The sequence below is a fragment of the Heloderma suspectum genome, chromosome 2 (genome assembly GCF_057233095.1).
Source record: "Heloderma suspectum isolate Gila_16-S chromosome 2, 16-S_ref, whole genome shotgun sequence".
Taxonomy (NCBI): Eukaryota; Metazoa; Chordata; class Lepidosauria; order Squamata; family Helodermatidae; genus Heloderma; species Heloderma suspectum.
In genome coordinates, this window is record NC_139459.1 from 343,728,898 (window position 1) to 343,748,611 (window position 19,714).

At 46.6% G+C, this 19,714-nt stretch overlaps 1 long non-coding RNA gene across 1 annotated transcript in view; it reads left to right on the plus strand.

Moving 5' to 3' along the window:
• The window catches only part of LOC146355304 (uncharacterized), an 89,686-nt gene extending 70,608 nt beyond the window's left edge, over nt 1-19,078 (plus strand). The window contains exon 4 of the long non-coding RNA XR_014788619.1: nt 10,492-19,078. This is a non-coding gene — a long non-coding RNA (uncharacterized LOC146355304). The remainder of the gene's footprint in view (nt 1-10,491) is intronic.
• The last annotated feature ends 636 nt before the right edge of the window (nt 19,079-19,714 follow it).

Below are 19,714 nucleotides of genomic sequence, written 5' to 3' on the forward strand. Positions count from 1 at the left end.
AGGGGTGTGCCTTTCACCATGACCCCAGTCAAGGGTTGTGTCCTCCCACTGTGCTGAATGAGGCCTGCGAATGCCCACAGAAATAACAGAGAAGCCCCTCGACTGACATGGCACATTTTGAAGCCCAGTTCCTTATGTGTGATTAAGCACCATCTCGAGGTCCAGTGCATTGCCTTACGGAAGTAACTACGTCACCGCTTCCTTTTAGAGATGCACCATCTCGAGGTCCAGTGCACTGCCTGACAGAAGTAACTACGTCACCGCTTCCTTATAGAGATGCTGTGCATTAAAAAGGGGGCTGGTGTCCTGCTCTTTCCCACAACAAACCCATTAGTGTCTCCTCAGAAGTAACTACCATTGTGCTGAATGGGGCTTGCCTTTGAATTCCCACATCAGAACTGACAGAGATTCCCCCTCAATTGAAATGGCACATTTTAAAGCCGAATTCATTAAGTGCGATCTCAAGGCTCCAGTTCATTGCCTTAGGAAGTATGTACTTCACAGCTTCCTTATAGATATCCTGCAGGTTACAATGGGGGCTGGTTTCTGTCTTTGTTTTCTCCCCCCCCCCCGCCTTTCCCAGCACAAGCATATGTGTGTCTACTCAGAAGTAACTCCCATTGTGCTCAATGAGGCTTGCTCCTGAAATGCAGGTGCATCTGGAGTTTCAGGGGAAAGGAGAAAGTGCGGGGGAGCCTCTGTTATTGGTTGAGCAGCCCCTGCCAGTCAGATGATGTTCACTCCAACCCCACCAGGAAGTATGTTCTGTGAAGTGATTTTTACTGCTTCAGAGAAACTGCTCATGGAACCCTGCTCACAGCAAAGCTGATTCCTTTTTAAAAATCTGGTACTCCTCCATTAGCTTCTCCTTCCATTGTCATGGAAACACAGCCTAGGTTACGGAATTCAGTGCCACAATATGTTGTGATGGCTGCTAACTTTGATTAAAAAAAAAAAATAGATGCATCCATGGAGGATATTTACTACCAGGGGAGCGGGGGCGAGGTACATGTGAAATGTTCTACTTCAGGTGCCAAAAAAGCTTGGCTGGCCTCGGGTTTGTGGTGGAAGGGGGCCATGAACCAGACTGATGCCATCTTGTGTCTTGGCCTCCATTTTGTGAGCCTGTACTCTCTGACCTGTATTCTGGTAAAAGCTGTGCTGAAGAGCCTTGCTTAGAAACTTGCCCATGTTCATAACAGGATGCTTTAGCTTTCACCTCATGTTTGTGGTTAAGCCATATCCTGTGCAACTGGAAAGTACCTTTTGTTGATTCTCCTAGCGTTACATTGCATTGCCTAAAGCTCACAGGAAGATGGGAGGGGGGAGCGATGGAAAGAGCAGCCTGTGATGAATGTCAGGTATAAGAATGCAGAACACCATGTGATGGGGTTCTCTCTCATGTCTGCGTGTATTGAGAGAGATTTGCTGCAGCTAATTCTGTGGAACTCCCTCCCTAGGGAATACCGCCATGCCCCCTCTTTAATGAGCTTCCGCCGTGCATTAAAAACGTGGTTGTTCAGGCAGGCATTTGGGGTGGGTTAGGGTATTTTTAGAAATATGGTGTTTTTATTGTAGAATTTTATTGTTTTAAACTGTTCTGTGATGTATTTTGTACATCGCCCAGAGTGGCTGGGTGACCGGCCAGGTGGGCGATTAATAAATTTAATAAATAATCTGTTTTTCCTGACCGTTCTAAAATAAAGAGGCTTCTGCAAGTGTGGACTGGCCTGTGTGGTAAGAATTCTTTAATTCCCACTACGACTCAACCACAATATTTGCTGCATTGGCCAGGAATTGGCAATTGGGATTCGCCGCCCAGGGGGGCCCATTTGATAAAGTCCCATAAGGACTCAGACTCCTAGACCCCCTTGGGAAGAATGGTGGGGCCCACACCCGATTCTCTTGAGTAGTAGTCAGTACACCCGGGAAGGAAAACAGAGAAAGTGAGACCCCAGCGAAGGTCCACTTGTATCGGTTGGGTGGGACTCAGCCGGACTGTGTAGGACACGGTCTTAGAAAGACCATCCGGATGGCAGCTAAGGTAGGTTCCACAGAACAAAACTTCCCCAGGTTGGGTGGGACTCAACCATGGCCAGGTAGGACTTGGTCGGTAGAAAAATAGTGGGAAGAAATGCAGTGAGGTTGAGTGGGACTCAACCTGTCTGTTTTATTTGTTCTATGTTCCCCGTTGGTGCAGCTGCCCCATGAAAGCCACTAGACCTCACGGTCCATGCGTTGTAGTGAACACAAGGGCGCTGATGGGGGAGGTGTTGTCTGCTTCTGCTTTGTGTCAGGATTAGGGAAATGGATTCAAGTCAAAGCAAAAGGATTCCCCTACCCCCATTAGGGTCTCCAGCCAGGTACAGATTCGACAGCTATGGTCCTTGGATCTGCAAATGGTTAAATAAGTGGCACTTTGACTCCCGTGACATCCCCCCAGTTATAGTTTCCAACTGAAGGGTCGTTCAGATTAGATGGAATTGTCCATCTGAGAGGTGTCCTAGAACAACAGGGCTCAAAGATCGCCCAGAACCAGTGTGACGCATATTTTGACTAGTATGCAGAAGCGACCAAGCGACCTGCTGATTCGAAGGTGAAAGCCCTTCAGGATGCTATCAGCAGATTCGAAGGAAAGTTAGCCAACATCCAGGCTGACTCAGTGGCATCGCCTGCCCTGGAAGAAAAATGTGAAAAGAACAGATGTGGAGCTGAGTCAGATGCAGGAGGGGATGAATTAGAGTTGTTGCTAAACCACAGGTCGCCTCCCCATCGCCCACCGGCTCCCCGGAAAGGAGCATCAGGAGGCTCGGCCTGTAGTGAACTCGGCACCCAGTTAAAAACTTCCCCCACGTCAAGAAACAACCACCACCTAGACAAGGGACAGTTGCAGAACCATCTGCCAACACCCCAGTTTCACTTGACAGAGAGACCCAAGGGCTGAATGACAGCGGGTCATACGAGGACCTGCTGAATATTTCTGCTCCTCTCCAACCTCTCCAGTGCCCCGTGTGGCAATTGCCGCTGGAGATGGACAGAATACCATGGACAAACATGAGCCATGGACCCCCTCAGATCTCAAAAACACTTGGCTGGTCAATTTCCAGACCCCAGAAAAGACCCCCCAAAGTCTTGTGAAGAGCTCTTAGCTGTAATTGGCTGTCACAATCCAAACTGGGCCAATATAAATCAACTCATGAGGTTGGTCCTGAAGAAAATTGATTGGACCACTTGTGAAAAGAAATCACGCTGGCCAGTCACACAGCCAGCTAGTCAAAATGACACCAACACTCACTTAGACCAGTAGGAAGCACTGAAGACATTTTCCCCTCCAACTTCAACTGGGACCACATTCATTCTGTTAAAAGGAAACCAGGGGAAACTGCCAATAATTTACCAACCAGAGTAGCAGAAGCCTAGAGAGACACTCGGGCATCCAGAATCCTAGGAAAACAGCAGGTAGAGTGAGTGTCCGGTCTTCCGCCACCAGTGCAAAAGACCTTGAAACAAGTAGCAAATAAGATGGTGAAGAAAGAAGTTAAATGAGATCCCTGAGATAGTACAACCCTGCCTAGACTTGCACGAAGAGAAAAAAGAGGGCTTAGAAGGACAACTCCTAATCTGTTTTTCCTGACCGTTCTGAAATAAAGAGGCTTTTGCAAGTGTGGACTGGCCTGTGTGGTAAGAATTCTTTAATTCCCACCATGACTCAGCCACGACAGGCTTAAGCACCTTGGTTAAGGGTGAGGGGGCACCATTTGCTGCTCCGCCACATACAGCGAAAGGTCTTTGGCTGGCCCTAGTTATGCAGCCAAGTGATGCCTTGCCAGGGGGAAGGCCAGGAGCAACTGCGCGTGGAGCTCTGGGATCTTACAGGGTTTAAACCAGGGGTGGGTAACACCTCACTGAACTTTTTGTGCTTCCCCTGCCACTGGGAGAAGTGAGTGGGGAGGGGGAAAGCAGTCACAAGAGTTCTCACAAAAGCAGTTTGTTTGCAACTTTGGGTAGTGGGCCAAGGCTAGTCCTTGTGCACAGTCACTGTGGCAAAAGGTGAGGGCGGGGCATGGTTACCTCTCCCGCACACGCACCCCCCCCCCCCCCGTTACTAGCCCCTTGTGAACAACCTGCTTCTTCCAGCTTCCTCTCAGGGAAGAGGGTGAGGATTCACAACTATGGCAAAGGACTCTCTTTTTAACCACATGTGTATCGGCCATCTCTTCTGGAAGAATTGACTGATCACAGTGGGCATGAAGAGGAAGCAAGGAGAAGGAGGCCCAGCTATGATCCTTCTCCTGGACAACCAGGGCGAGGCTGCAGTAAAGGGGCTTGGCTTCCAACCAACAGCCAGTTCAAAACTAAACCAAATCGCTAAACACACTCACACAGGCACATGATAGAAAAGTGGGTACAGCCGTGGGGGCCATGATTTGTAGAGGAAGGACGTCTAGGAAATAGGACAGAGCTTGAAAGATACCTTTCCTGAGATCTCATGAAATCCTTCCTGGAGATGGTGCTGGATGCAAGTCCTGAGGTTTTCGTCAAGGAAGCCTCAGAAAAGGCTGTAGGCAAGTGTGGGGACCTAGGTGGCCAGAACACAGGCTCCGGGGGAAGCGTTCTGATGTGTCTCCAAGGTTCCGTGACTTAAAAGTGATTTCAGCAGAGGAGCGAGAGCCAAAAGTGCTTTTTCAAGGCCAAGAAGCACTCCAGTCGACAAGAGGGGTGAGTAAAAGTAAAAGAAAAAAGAAACAATAGAAGGGGAGGTCCTGGAAAATGCATCTGTCCAGACTGTGTCTGTACTATGCCTGCCCACACTTGGAGATCAGAAACAGAGGCCCTTCTCATTTTCCCATCTGTGAGAGCAGTCAGATGAGTGGCCACACGTGAGAGCGCCTTCTCTGCAGTGGCCCCACACCTTTGGAACAAGCTGCCACCAGAGGACTGCTGTACTCTGTCATTGCAAACTTTTAAGAAGGCCTTGAAAATATATTGTTTTACCTCGGCCTTGTATTGATATGACTGCTATTGTTGCTGTTACCGCTGTTAACATCATTGCTGGTTTTATGGTCGGCTTTTATTGTTGTTATGTTTTTATCATTTTTAATATTTTAACTGTTTTTATGTATTTTATTGCTGTGAGCCACCTTGGGAGGGCTTCTGCCCTGAAAGGCAGCCAATCAATCAATCAATCAATCAAATGTACTACAGAGGAATTTTCCAGGACCTCTCCTTCTGTTGCTCCTTCTTCTTTTAGTTTTCCACTCACCCCTCGTCATCTGGAGTTCTTCCCATCTGAGAGGGGAGCAGAGGCAAAAGGGGGGGCATCTCCTGCCTGCTTGCTCAACCTCCTATCTGAATTTTTGGGAAGGAGGGGGATGGCGCTTGGTCTCCAACCCTTTATTTTTGTGTGTTGGGCGGTGTGGTGCTCATCTTCTGTGCCCTTCTGTTTGCTTGTCGGTGGTGGGTGGGTGAAGCAATGGAATTTCCAGCCTGTTTGCTGATCTGCCCGCGTTGCTTTACCTCCAGGCTTTTGTGTTCGGAGTGGTGGTGATGCAGGGGCATTTCCCATTCTCCCCATGGCCACCTGCTTTGTGTTTGCTGTGGCATTCTGGATGTTGTTTGGTGCATGTGGGGGACACGTGCAAAGTTAAGGATTTTGCCGCATGCTTGCTCACAAGCCTGTGCTATTTTTGTTCATTGTGCGCGCTAGATTCCCAGGCTCGCTGGCTGCCCCACCCAGCCCCGTTTGTTTGGGGTTTTTTTTGCTGTGAGCAGCAGCAGAGGCCTTTTATGGGGAAGGTGGGGAGCCTTTCCCTGCTTGCTTGCCCACCTGACCCCGTTCTGACCTGACACCCATCCCCTTGGTGGCCATTTTGTGAGTAGCCATGCCCCCACTATGGCCGCCATTTTGTCACTGGTGCCCATGGCACTTTGTTAGGATTTCAAATGCGCCCACTTGAAATGGATTTCAGCAACACCCATATTGTTGTTGTTGTTCAGTCGTGTCCGACTCTTCGTGACCCTATGGACCATAGCACGCCAGGCCTTCCTGTCCTGCGCTCTCTCCCGGAGCGTGCTCAAGTTCATATTCATTGCATCCGTGATGCTATCTAGCCATCTCATCCTCTGCCGTCCCCTTCTCCTTTTGCCTTCAGTCTTTCCCAGCATCAGGGTCTTTTCCAGGGAGTTTTCTCTTCGCATTAGGTGGCCAAAATATTGGAGCTTCAGCTTCATTATCTGTCCTTCCAATGAGCAGTCAGGGTTGATTTCCTTTAGGATGGACTGATTTGACCTCCTTGCAGTCCAGGGGACTCGTAAGAGTCTTCTCCAGCACCACAGTTCGAAAGCATCAATTCTTCGGCGCTCAGCCTTCCTTATAGTCCAGCTCTCACAGCCATACATTACTACTGGGAAAACCATAGCTTTGATTAGACGGACCTTTGTCGGCAAGGTGATGTCTCTGCTTCTTACTATGCTGTCTAGGTTTGCCATAGCTTTCCTCCCAAGGAGCAAGCGTCTTTTAATTTCATGGCTACAGTCACCGTCTGCGGTGATCTTGGAGCCCAAGAAAGTAAAATCTGTCACTGCTTCCATTTCTTCCCCTTCTATATGCCAGGAAGTGATAGGGCCAGATGACATGATCTTAGTTTTTTTAATGTTGAGTTTCAAACCAGCTTTTGCACTCTCCTCTTTCACCCTCAACAAGAGGCTCTTGAGATCCTCTTCGCTTTCTGCCATTAGGCTGGTATCGTCTGCATATCGGAGGTTGTTGATAATTCTCCCGGCAATCTTAATTCCGACCTCTGGCATTTCTCATGATGTACTCTGCATATAAGTTAAATAAGCAGGGTGACAATATGCAGCCTTGTCGTACTCCTTTCCCAATTTTGAACCAATCGGTTGTTCCATCTCTGGTTCTTACTGTTGCTTCTTGACCCTCGTACAGGTTTCTCAGGAGACAGGTAAGGTGGTCTGGTACTCCCATCACTTTAAGAATTTGCCACAGTTTGTTGTGATCCACACAATCAAAGGCTTTAGCGTAGTCAATGAAGCAGAAATAGACATTTTTCTGGAATTCTCTTGCTTTCTCCATGATGCAGCGAATGTTGGCGATTTGATCTCTAGTTCCTCTGCCTCTTCGAAACCCAGCTTGTACTTCCGGTAGTTCTCGGTTCGCATACTGCTGAAGCCTAGCTTGTAGGATTTTGAGCATCACCTTGCTGGCATGTGAAATGAGCGCAATTGTGCGGTAGTTTGAACACTCTTTGGCGTTGCCCTTCTTTGGAATTGGAATGTAAACTGACCTTTTCCAGTCTTGTGGCCGCTGTTGAGTGTTCCAGATTTGTTGGCATATTGAATGCAGCACTTTAACAGCATCATCTTTTAGGATTTTAAATAGCTCGGCTGGAATACTGTCATCTCCGCTAGCTTTGTTGTTACTAATGCTTCCTAAGGCCCACTTGACTTCACTCTCTAGGATGTCTGGCTCAAGTTCAGTGACCGCACTATCATGGCTATCAGGGACATTAAGATCTTTCCTGTATAGTTCTTCTGTGTATTTTTGCCACCTCTTCTTAATCTCATCTGCTTCTGTTAGGTCCCTGCCTTCTTTGTCCTTTATCATGCCCGTCTTTGCACAAAACGTTCCCTTGAGATCTCCGATTTTCTTGAAGAGATCTCTAGTCTTTCCCATTCTGTTGTTTTCCTCGATTTCTTTGCATTGTTCATTTAAGAAGGCCTTCTTGTCTCTCCTTGCTATTCTCTGGAACTCTGCATTCAGTTGGATATATCTTCCCCTTTCTCCTTTGCTTTTCGCTTCCCTTCTTTCCTCAGCTACTTGTAAAGCGTCATCAGACAGCCACTTGGCTTTCTTGCATTTCTTTTTCTTTGGGATGGATTTCGTTGCTGCCTCCTGAACAATGTTACGGACCTCCGTCCATAGTTCCTCAGGCACTCTGTCTATCAGGTCTAATCCCTGAAATCTATTCCTCACCTCCACTGTGTATTCAGAAGGGATATGATTTAGGTCATACCTGAAAGGTTTAGTGGTTTTCCCTACGTTCTTCAATTTAAGCCGAAATTTTGCAAGAAGCAGCTCATGATCTGAGCCACAGTCAGCTCCAGGTCTTGTTTTTACTGACTGTATGGAGCTTCTCCATCTTTGGCTGCAAAGGACATAATCAATCTGATTTCGATATTGACCATCTGGTGACGTCCATGTGTAGAGTCGCCTCTTGTGCTGTTGGAAAAGAGTGTTTGCTATGATCAGCGTGTTCTCTTGGCAAAACTCTATTAGCTTTTGTCCTGCTTCATTTTGTACACCAAGGCCATGCCTGCCTGTTATCCCGGTGATTTCTTGACTTCCTACTTTAGCATTCCAATCCCCTATGATGAAGAGGACATCTTTTTTTGGTGTTAGTTCTAGAAGGTGTTGTAGGTCTTCATAGAACCGATCAACCTCAGCTTCTTCGGCCTCAGTGGTTGGGGCATAGACTTGAATTACTGTGATGTTGAATGGTTTGCCTTGGATTCGTACTGAGATCATTCTGTCATTTTTGAGATTGTACCCCAGTACTGCTTTTCCCACCCTTTTGTTGACTATGAGTGCTACTCCATTTCTTCTAAGGGATTCTTGCCCACAATAGTAGATATGATGGTCACCTGAATTAAATTCACCCATGCCTGTCCATTTTAGTTCGCTGATTCCCAAGATGTCGATGTTCAATCTTGCCATCTCATGTTTGACCACCTCCAGCTTACCTTGATTCATTGATCTGACATTCCAGGTTCCTAAACAATATTGTTCTTTACAGCATCGGATTTTCTTTTCACCGCCAGACACATCCACAGCTGAGTGTCCTTTCGGGTTTGGCCCAGCCGCTTCACTCTTTCTGGCGCTACTTGGAAATACCCTCTGCTCTTCCCCAGTAGCATATTGGACACCTTCCGACCTGAGGGGCTCATCTTCCGGCGTCATATCTTTTAGCCTTGTGATACGTTCCATGGGGTTTTCTTGGCAAGAATACTGGAGTGGGTTGCCATTTCCTTCTCCAGTGGACCACATTTTGTCAGAACTCTCTGCCATGACCTGTCCGTCTTGGGTGGCCCTGCACAGCATAGCTTATGGCTTCACTGAGTTACGCAAGCCCCTTCGCCACAACAAGGCAGTGATCCATGAAGGGGAACACCCATATTACTGACCTAGATATTACGGTTGCAAAGACAGCAGGAAAATTACGAACAGTAACATGCAAGAAACGCACAGATTGCAACACCTACTTACATTTTCAGAGTTCGCACCCTAGGCACATGAAGGAAAACATTCTTGTAAGCCAGTTCTTGCGAATACGCAGAAATTGTGCAGAGATAAAAGAAAGAGAAGCTCAACACTAAAGAGGGATTTTAAAAGTAGAGGTTACCCAGTTGAAGTCATTCACAAGGCACATGGGAGAGCGCTGTCTGCTACACGCAATGAGATTTTGAGACCCAAGGGTAAACAAGAAGGAACACAACAGAAAGATGAGAGTAGACAAGTATGTCGTTTGACCTATAATAAAGCTAAGAAGCATTTTGAAGAATTTCCTATTTTGGGAGGCATATTGTCATGGCTGTAGTGGACATTCAGCTTTGGCCAAAGAGACTCCATTTTAAGTTAGCAGCCGTAATGCGATATAGAGAAAGTCAGTAAGACAGAACGCTTATGAAAGGCTTTGCTTAGTGCGGCAGTGAAGAATAACAGGATGCAGTTTGTGGGTTTCTGTAGCTTCCTATAGAGCTTGCAGTTAAGCTAGTGTTTTCCTGTCATCTGTCATAACCTTATGAATTTACGTCTAGGTTTAAGCGAAAAGGTGTAACGCGTGGATTACCTTATATGAGAAACCACAGTGATGAATAGCAAATACAGGAGGAGGGAGCACAGAGGAATGTGGCTTAGCATAAGTTGTTTATCACCTTCTATAGCAGAGGGTTGGAAATTTAGTTTGGTGTCACTCAGGTGTGTGAGTTGAACCATCACGGTGATTCAGTACTCCATCCTGAATAAAGCTTTTTGCGAGTGCAGACCGTGCTAGTGTGGTCCTTGAAAGTCCAGCTAAGGCGCTGACCACGACAGTATCCATTTTTCAAAGGAAACCAGTCTTTGCCTATAAAGAACTGATAATATCCAGGGCATACTGGTGCATAGTGACACCACTTTGAGAGATAGAAAGGGAACAATATGTAGACCCTTATTAGGCACTACTCCACCCAAAGGCCACCACCTCTGTGGGCACTGTATGTACTGCAAATACACAGGGGGCATCTCTACACCAGCCTCAAATCCTGCATTTAAAACGGGGCTTTCTGCTTCCGTTTTAAATGCAGGATCTCCACTGACTCCCTGTACAAGCGCTTCCTTTCCCCCCTTCCCTTTCCTCCTCCTTCTCCCCGTATCTGAGTCTTCGATTATCTGTCATTGATCTCACTCCTCTTGCCACTTTTCTTCTTTTCATGAAGGAAACTGAAGCGGAACACAAGTGGGGTAATTTGATAGCTCATTATCTGCGATCTACTTAAAAATGGAACAAAGGGCATTTAGCGCAGGAGACGCCCTGGAGGGTCACGACGTCGTGTAAAGAGCCCGCAAACTTCCATGAAGGAGCAATCTCAATTGCAGGATACAAGCTTCGTGTGAAGGAGCCCATCTGGTCCTTGATGGATTCTAACAGCCAGCGGGAATATTCCTTGCGAAGTTTTACCAGCTGTGCCAGCCGGAGTGTGGTTTATATTGTCAGATGTCCATGAAATCTAATGTATGGAGGAATGACGACCCGTAAGCCGAAGATAAGAATTGGAGAGCGTTTTAATAATATGAAGCAGAAAAGGGAAGCTGAACCCTTAGTCAAGCAGGCAGCCTAAGACAGGAGGACAGAAGGCAGATCTCCAGATACTTTGGGCTTCAGCCCTCAGAAGCCCCTGCCAGAATGGTCAATAGTCAGGAATGCTGGGAGTTGAAGTCCAAAACATCTGGAGGTCTAGTTTCTACCCTTTCCGTCCCTAAGATATTGGCCAGACCATGGAATTGCTTACATACCAACCAAATTGACAGAACTGCAAAATATTGAAGAACTTAGATATCTGATTTAATGCCTGCTTACTTGGGAGTAAGCTCTACTGAACACAGTGGGACTTGCTTCCAAGTAGGCATGCACAAGAGAGAGAGAGAGAGAGAGAGAAAGACAGACAGACAGACAGACAGACAGACAGCCATTTGATTCCTCCACCCCCTCTTTGCCTTGTAGTTCAGATCTGCCAGGTAAGGAAAGGTATCCTGTCACTCTGTGTAAAGACCGATAATCTCTGGATGTCACATGTTAGATCAGAATTACCTCCTTCTTGCAGATCCATTTAAATTGATCAGTGCACATTTCAGGAAAAAAATCATCAACTTTAAGAGCCCTACATCTCTTTCCTGCTGGCAAGGTAGGTACAATGAACCTGTACAAAGAAAAGAGAACATCTCTTAGGTGTCATTTTTCCACCAGGGGTGGGCGGATGTCAGTCTTATCTAGTCCTCTTTTATTTTTACTAGCATCCTCCATGGCACCTGATGGCAGCAGGCTAGCTTAGGGGCCATGATGAAATCAGTTGGGGGATAGGGTTCAGCACTTTGAATAGCTCCTTTAGAGTTCTGGCTCGTTCTGACTAAAGCCCAGGGTGAATTCACTACCCCACTGAAATAGGAGCCGCCAGCCTCCACTGGTGGCTTCAGTGCAGCAAATTTCCATTCCCTCGTGGTAATGTCGAGCTCACCTGTTCACATCACTCCTCTAACCACAGACATATGGAACCAGTTTGCCTGGCACGCTGGGCTCACTGTGGGTTATTTAACCCCTGATGAGCCGCAGTGCATGCTGGGCACCATTTTGAATATGCAGTCCCAGCATATGCCAACCCATCTGTCAGGGGCTATTCATGGGTTAAACAACCCTTGCATAACCCTTAGTTTGTTGTAGGGTTATGCAAAGGCTCTTTAACCCTCAAATTAAGCAGGGGGTTGAGCAGGGGGTTGGACTCGATGGCCTTGTAGGCCCCTTCCAACCCTACTATTCTATGATTCTATGAAATAACCCCGATGGCTGGGTTCGCGTGACACATTGCAACTCTCTCAGGGTTGCATATTCAAAATGGTGCCTGGCACACACTGTAGCTCATCGGGGGTTAAATAACCCACAGTGGGCCCAGCAAGTCACCTGAAGCAGGCCATTTTCATTGCCAGTGGCACTCTCAAGATTATGCTGCACTGGTGGGAAATCTGCCTATTTTGTTAAGGAAGATTTATTTGATGAACTGGGGTAGATATTACAGCAAGGGAATTGGAAATTAGCACATGGAAGGAACTGCTATTTGGTTAACGGAACATGTAACCTAGTCCTCAGTCTGGATGCAAACACAAACTGCGAACATCTCCTTATGGAGGCTTGGCTCACACTGTGGAACCCTTCACAACCTGAATGCATGTATATCAGGACATCATGACTGCATCATCAGGCAATGAGTATATGAAACAGCCAGGCAGTCATCACAGAGAAAAGCCTAGCATCAGCTTTTGTGTCACCAATTTCCCAAATGCAACACTTCCTACAGAGACAGGTGATATCTGTCTGAGTTAGTCAGGACTCACGCTGAAAGCAGGTATCCCGCAAAATTCTGCCCTAATGGGCATTCACACGCTTGCTGAGGTGCGAGCATTTTTGGAATGAAACTGGCAACGCATAATCCACTCATGCAAGAGAAAAATGGGCATTCCTGTACCAATTGTCACTCAACCTGATCAGCAGTTATCTGCCCAGAGAACGTTTGTCATTGGGCAAACTAAAAAGATGACAAATAAATACTGAACTGGAGAATTCATGGTTGAATCCATCATGTAGTAAGTTTTGCCTTCCCCACTAGCCGGGGGACCAGCCCTACCATTAGGCAAAGTGAGATGGCCACCTCAGGCAGCAATCTTCAGGTGTTATGAAAAGGCAGCAAATGGACAGTTATTCAATTTGTTGTTCTTGTATTTTTACTGCCATGGCTGGGGAGAGGGGCTTGTGGGATTTTCTGCCTCGCGCACCAAAGTAACTTGGCTGGCTTTGGGGGCTATGGCTTGCGTGGGAGCCATTCATTGCTCCACCTCAGGCAGCAGAATGTCTCGGACTAGCCCTGCGTGACTACCTGCCACCAATAAGGCAGGGAAACTCTCTGCTAGACTCATGCAGTGAGTTCTATTGGATGTCATGGCGGGGAGGGGGGGGTCACCCTGGGGTATTGATCCACCCCCATTGTAAATGTGGCATTGTATCTATATGCGTGCAGCTGCATATGCATGCATGCATGAATCAGCCCGTGCTCTGAACATCAAACCCAGGAGTTGTGAAAGCATTCATAATTCCAACTACTCTAGTATGGGTTATAATTCACTTTGTTAAACTTAATGTTGCAGTTTAATGTTATTAAAAGTATTCAGGCACATATAAGAGAGAACACAGAAACATACTCACAAGGTTTGATCTAATAATGAACCATCTACCCAGGTCCAGTTCTCTGGTGGGGAGCTAAAGTTTAGCCCAACCCAAAAGCAATATGTCCCTCAAATGCTATTCTGTATGAATTCCTGCCGGTATAGAAGGGAGCGGTAATTCTTGCTGCTTTACAAACTAAGAAATGTAAACTTTCCCCAGAGTCTCTGCCCCTTAACATTAATCCTGTGCATATTCTGCAACCCCCAACAGCCCAAACCTACCCTCAGAGTAGACTGGTTATTGTTGTTGGGAAACACAGTCACCCTGATCCAGCCAGGGGCCATAGCTATATGTGAGCTTGATCGGGAACCACCTGTGCAAACAGGAGATGCTCAGCTCCTTCCCCTTCCCACTCCAAGGACTGGAGCAGCACACGCAAAACTCCGTTCTGAAAAGCTGGAATCCTGCCAGTGATCTGTTCAGGAGATGGAGATGAGGGAGGACTGAGTCCACTGTCAAGCCCCTCACCCCCAGTTACTCTTGCCTAGTAAACGTACGTGGTTTACTAAATTTCCACCCTTAACACTGAGGCTGAAATTTAAAAACAAATGTTCAGGTTGTAATCTGAGCCACGACAGGCACTTTGCAACTACACCACCTGCTTTACCCTCCTCTGCTGGTTTCCAAGCCATATTGATCTGGTTCGCATGGCACGACAACCCATGGGCTAAAGAACCCATGGGCTGACATGCACGAGTGGAAGAGAGCGGATGCACTGTCTCCTGCACGCCCACCACTCCTGCTTTTATTTAGCAAGCCACAATCGTCTCCTTTGTAGGTCGCTTAGTGTGTCATCCAGACCTGGAGTGCTGGCTTGCTTAGGGGCTAAATAACCCAGCCGTTAACCATGGTTGGTTGCTGGGTTAACCTCTGGTTTGCTTAGCTCCTAAACAGCCCAGGGCTCCGGGTTCGGATGAGATGACAAGCAAGCTATGAACCAGCCAACCGTGGGTTGCGAAGTAAAAGCAGAAGTGGTGGGCATGCTGCAGGCAGTGCATCCACTCTCTCCTGCTTGTCCCCGACAGCCCATGGGCTGACATGTCGCGCAAAATGGCCCATTGTGTCTCTTACCTTTTCTTCTCAGTCCTCAATCACCAGCATCCGGGCTCCCTTGCTGGAGCAGTCATCTAGAGCATCAGTCCACTTCTTTGTCGCCTTAGAAAACCAGTAGCACTTTCCCTTTTGTGGCACCCAGTCCACTGAACACAGCTTACACCCAGAGCTCACTACAAGAAAAACGGGTTTCCCTACATTAGGTTATTCTAATTCATCTGATATGTTGAACCCAGCTCTTTACACTGGAAGCTTGCCTGCTTTCTGGGCAATCTGTCTCTCCTTCTTCTTTTTCTCTCTGTTCTGTACAAGCTCATCAACCTTTGGCTCCATTGCTCTTACTCTCATAAGAACATAGGAACCTGCCTTATAGGGCTTTTCATATTCCTTGGCAAACCTAGAAAGCATAGTAAGAAGCAGAGACATCACCTTGCCGACAAAGGTCCGCATAATCAAAGCTATGGTTTTCCCACTAGTAATGTATGGCTGTGAGAGCTGGACTATAAGGAAGGCTGAGTGCCGAAGAATTGATGCTTTCAAACTGTGGTGCTGGAGAAGACTCTTACGAGTCCCCTGGACTGTAAGGAGGTCAAATCAGTCCATCCTAAAGGAAATCAGCGCTGAGTGCTCACTGGAAGGACAGATCCTGAAGCTGAAGCTCAAATATTTTGGCCACCTAATGCGAAGAGAAAACTCACTGGAAAAGATCCTGATGCTGGGAAAAACTGAAGGCAAAAGGAGAAGGGGACGGCAGAGGAGGAGATGGCTAGATAGCATCACCGATGCAATGAATATGAACTTGAGCACACTCCGGGAGAGAGCGGAGGACAGGAAGGCCTGGCGTGCTCTGGTCCATGGGGTCACGAAGAGTCGGGCATGACTTAACGACTGAACAACAACAACAAAGTGGAGGGGGAGAAGGAAGTTTATGGAGGCTGATTGGATCCTTTGCTGTACTGAAGCTACTAAACTTCTGCAGAAGCCAAAGTTTCCAGTTTGGGGCAGTAAAATCAGATGCAGTGTGAAATACCAGTATTTCACATGGAGCTCTTTCTTCCCTTCCTTCTCCCTCTTCAAAATTTTATTGCATTTGCAGGCAACCTCCCAACAGTGGGTATGTAAGAGCAGAAAAGTGAGGGGGGGGGAGGTTTTTTGCACTTAACCCCCCCACACACACCAGAGATTAGGGACAGTGACCTCCTAAGGGTCACGTTAAACACCTTCTGATTAGGATCTCTAATCCCCTGGGTGGCTTGACAGTTTTTACTTTTTGTTTTAGACTTTGAGAAAAGGAAACTTTACGCATGGCTAGTGCAAAAGCCACTGGACCTGTCTGAAATTTGGTAGGTTCAGTCAGCTCCATAGGGCTTGCCAGGTCCCCAAATTCCACGCACATCTGTGGAAGCACAAATATATATATAGCTCTTTGCTTTGACAGATTTTCTTGAAAATAGCAAATTCTACCTGTGATTAGCACAAAACCCACTGGACCTAACTGCCTGAAATTTGGCATATTATGCACCCAGCTGCATGGGGGCTACCAAGGATCCAAATGTCATGTATTTATCATACAAACCCCAAAGGTTATGGCCGTTTATGTTTTCCAATGCAAGTCAATGGGAAAATGTAAAAAAAAAAAAAGGCAATTAGGACAGCTCAAAAGATCCAGGGCCCATGCCCAGGTGAACCCACCACTAACAATGCCCTTGGTTGGTGCCCTGTGGACTTCACTGGGGAGAGCATTCCACGATCAGGGTGCCACCACCAAAAAGGTCCTCTCCCTTGTTGCCATCTTCTGAACCTCCCTTGGAGGTGGCGCCTGCAGGGGGGCCTCAGATGATGATCATAGTGTTTGGGTAGGTTCATACCGGGAGAGGTTAATTGGACACAGTGCAGAATAGAAGCTATTCAAAGTCAAGTCTAAACCAAAAGTACTTTTAAAAGCGGGACAGAGAAGGTGTGCTGTGGAGAACGTGTGGCTCTCCCGATGTTGTTGGACTGCAACGCCTATCAGCCCTAGCCAGCATAGCTAATGGTGGGCCACACGTCTGGAGGGCCACACGTTCCCCATCCCTCTTTTAAAAGAACTTTAAGTGGGGGCACAAGCAGGTATATACATGGAAGGACCAATAAGAAGGTGCCATTCTGACCTGCTGCCCTCACTAAGCTCCTGAGCAACCTAATATGCGGCTTTTGATCCATCCTACCTTCAGATATGCTTCATGATTCCAGACTGATAAGGAAAGATGTGCTCAATTTTCATGTCTTTAGTTCTCTTTTGTAGTTACCTTGTATTGTCGGATTGCATTATTTTCTTATTCTGTCAGCAGCTTTGTGTGTTTTTAATGGCAAAGCAGGGTAACAACATCACAACAATAACAGTTCAGTATCAGAAACTGCATTTCCATCTCACTTTCAATAAACCCGTTCCAGTAGTATATTCAGATAAAAGACAGAGTGGGTGAGAGATCTAAGCTTACAATTTGATGGTCTGCACAACCTATATCTCAGGTGAGTGATATTCTTGGAACAGGGAGCACGTGCTTGTAGGCATCTCAGGCTTCCTGTTTCATCCTCAGTAATATATAAGGGCGCTGCACTCTCTCCTTTGTGGAAGCTGTCCTGAAAAACTTTACCAACTGAGTTTTATGTGACACAAACAAGCTATGAGTAATCTTTCAGAGAGTGAGGCAAAAAATGAGTCATTCCAGATGCTGTGGCTTATTGGAGATGGGAGTGTAAGGTCCTGCACAACCATCACTCAACTACCCAGATCATGTGGCTCTTGGAAGCATTTCTGTAGGAGGGGGATCTTTTGATGACCAGCACTCCAGCCTTTAACCAAATTGCTGGTAATCTCAAATTCTTCTTCCAGCAATTACTTGGTTCCCATTAAAACCCCCACTGTTATAATCTCCCCCACCCCTTTGTCCTACACTGTAAGCTCCAAAGACATTTTGGTGCCTGAGGCAAAGAATCCAAATTGCATAATCACACACATACACACCATCCCCACCACACACTGAAGGTAGCACGGAAAGGTCTTGACTGAGCTGTCTGTCACCTATATCTTGGTTTGTAAGGTAAAGGAGAAAGGTATACAAATATGTTAAATGTACTGCCCTCTGTCAAGAATTAGATTTAAATCCAATGTGTTCCTTTTTATTTGTTTGTTTGTGTGTTTTCTCTCTTTCTGTTGGCTTGCTTAATTTTGTTTTGGAAAACTAATAAAATCTTTAAATAATAAAAAATACAATGTTGCTTCTTGGTCATTTGAAAAACCCTTCACTGGCCTTTATTCAAAAAACACAACTACAAAGCCCAAATGATATGCAATGAAAGCAGAAATCCCCAAAAGACAATAAAACCCATACCTCGAGTCCTCCTCACTTGTGAAGAAAGCTGGCTTAATTTCATATATCCCTCTTCATTCCCCATAGCTCCAAATGGTTATGTTTCAAGAATGAATGCACCTGCCCGCATGTTTGGTTTAGCCTTTGTCTTCAACCTGGCGCTTAGGGCTGCAAAGGAAATGTGAACGCTTTTCCTGAGAACCGTGAAACCACAGGCAAAGGCTTTAAAATTAAAAGTGACCTTTCTAGATCACAATCTAGCGCAATATAGCAGGCGAGAACGGCAGCGGACCACCTCCCGGTCTAACACTAGAGCGTCAGCTTACACATGGGTTGTCCCAATTATCATTTCAACAGAGACACTGATCTGCGCGGACACGCATTGCTTGCTCCCGCTCTTGAAATAAATGGGGCAGCCCTGCATGCAGGAGCTCCTTAGGTGCATCAAAGAACGTGGGAGGCTGTTCAAGGTGGTACAAAGGCTGGTAAGCATCCAAAATGGACCCCCAAAGGTGAGAAAATGCCTCAGGATGCAAAGATTTTATTTGTGGAAAGCTCAACATGTCCCCCGCTTTGAACTGCTAAGGCCTTCTGTAAGGGGCACTAATAATAATAACGACAACAACAACGATCATATAGATTGGAGGTATCAGCTGATGCAGAGTAACATAGCCTATTTCCTGACAGCTACGAGGAGGCAGGAACATAGTCAGGTGGGTATAACGGCCAGTGAAGTGCCTGTCGGTCAGTTCACCACCCCCTTTGCCACCGAGTAGGCGTTCAAATGAGCTCTAGCCTGTGTTCATTCGGACTCATTCCGAGTTTTCTGCCAACATCACCCTAGGCGACCTCCCCCGCATTTCATTGCCTACATCCCCCTGAAAAACCAGGGGGCTCGTTGGGCTCCACTCTGTTAACAAATCACCCAGAAGCCATGGGCTGTTTTAGGGTTGTGGGTGGTTTGTTAACCATGCCAACAACCCACCGTCACCAGGTTTGCACAAAACGACAAGCCATGGCCACAGCTTGAATAAGAAAAAGTCACCCAGTGCATGCTGGCATGTACCACAACCCACTTTGGCTGAAATAAGCCATGGTGGGCTGCAGTGATCATGCAAACTGGGTCACTCTCATGTAGACCCACTGCAACAACAAAAGGCTGGAGATATTGGTGTGTCCACAGGCATCCTCTCTCTGCACAACCGCAGGGCTATTGTCTTGTGCGGTGCTGCAGGATTCCGTCTTGTCCCCTATGCTTTTCAACATCTACATGAAACTGCTGGGAGAAGTCATTCTGGGCTGAAGTGTCACCAATACGCAGAAGACATTCAGCTTCACCTCTCATTTCCATCGAATGACCCTGGGGAGGCTACTGAGAGTCCTTACCTCAGTAAAACCTCTTTAGCAAGCTTCCTCTCCAAAGTTAATTAAAAGCGTGCTCCTTGCAGTTTTTGCCCATTTTATTGCTTCTGGTTGCAGGAAGGATTATTAATAAATAGCCTGTAATTGCATTCTTGAATAGCTTCTGTTATTTTCTCCTTAATCTGTTTAAACCTAAATTTACCTAAAAGTATCTCTAAGATGCCTTTAAGGGCAGAACCTTCTCAAGGCAGCATCCAAAATAAAAACCAACAAAGTGGATACAACTTTTCTTTTTACAAATCCGTAAAATATGTTTTAATACAAGTTTTACCATTTCAGTTGTCTGCCCCCCTCAAAAATGCTTGTCAGAATTCTAGGTTGAGCTTTGAATTGGTGTCTGCT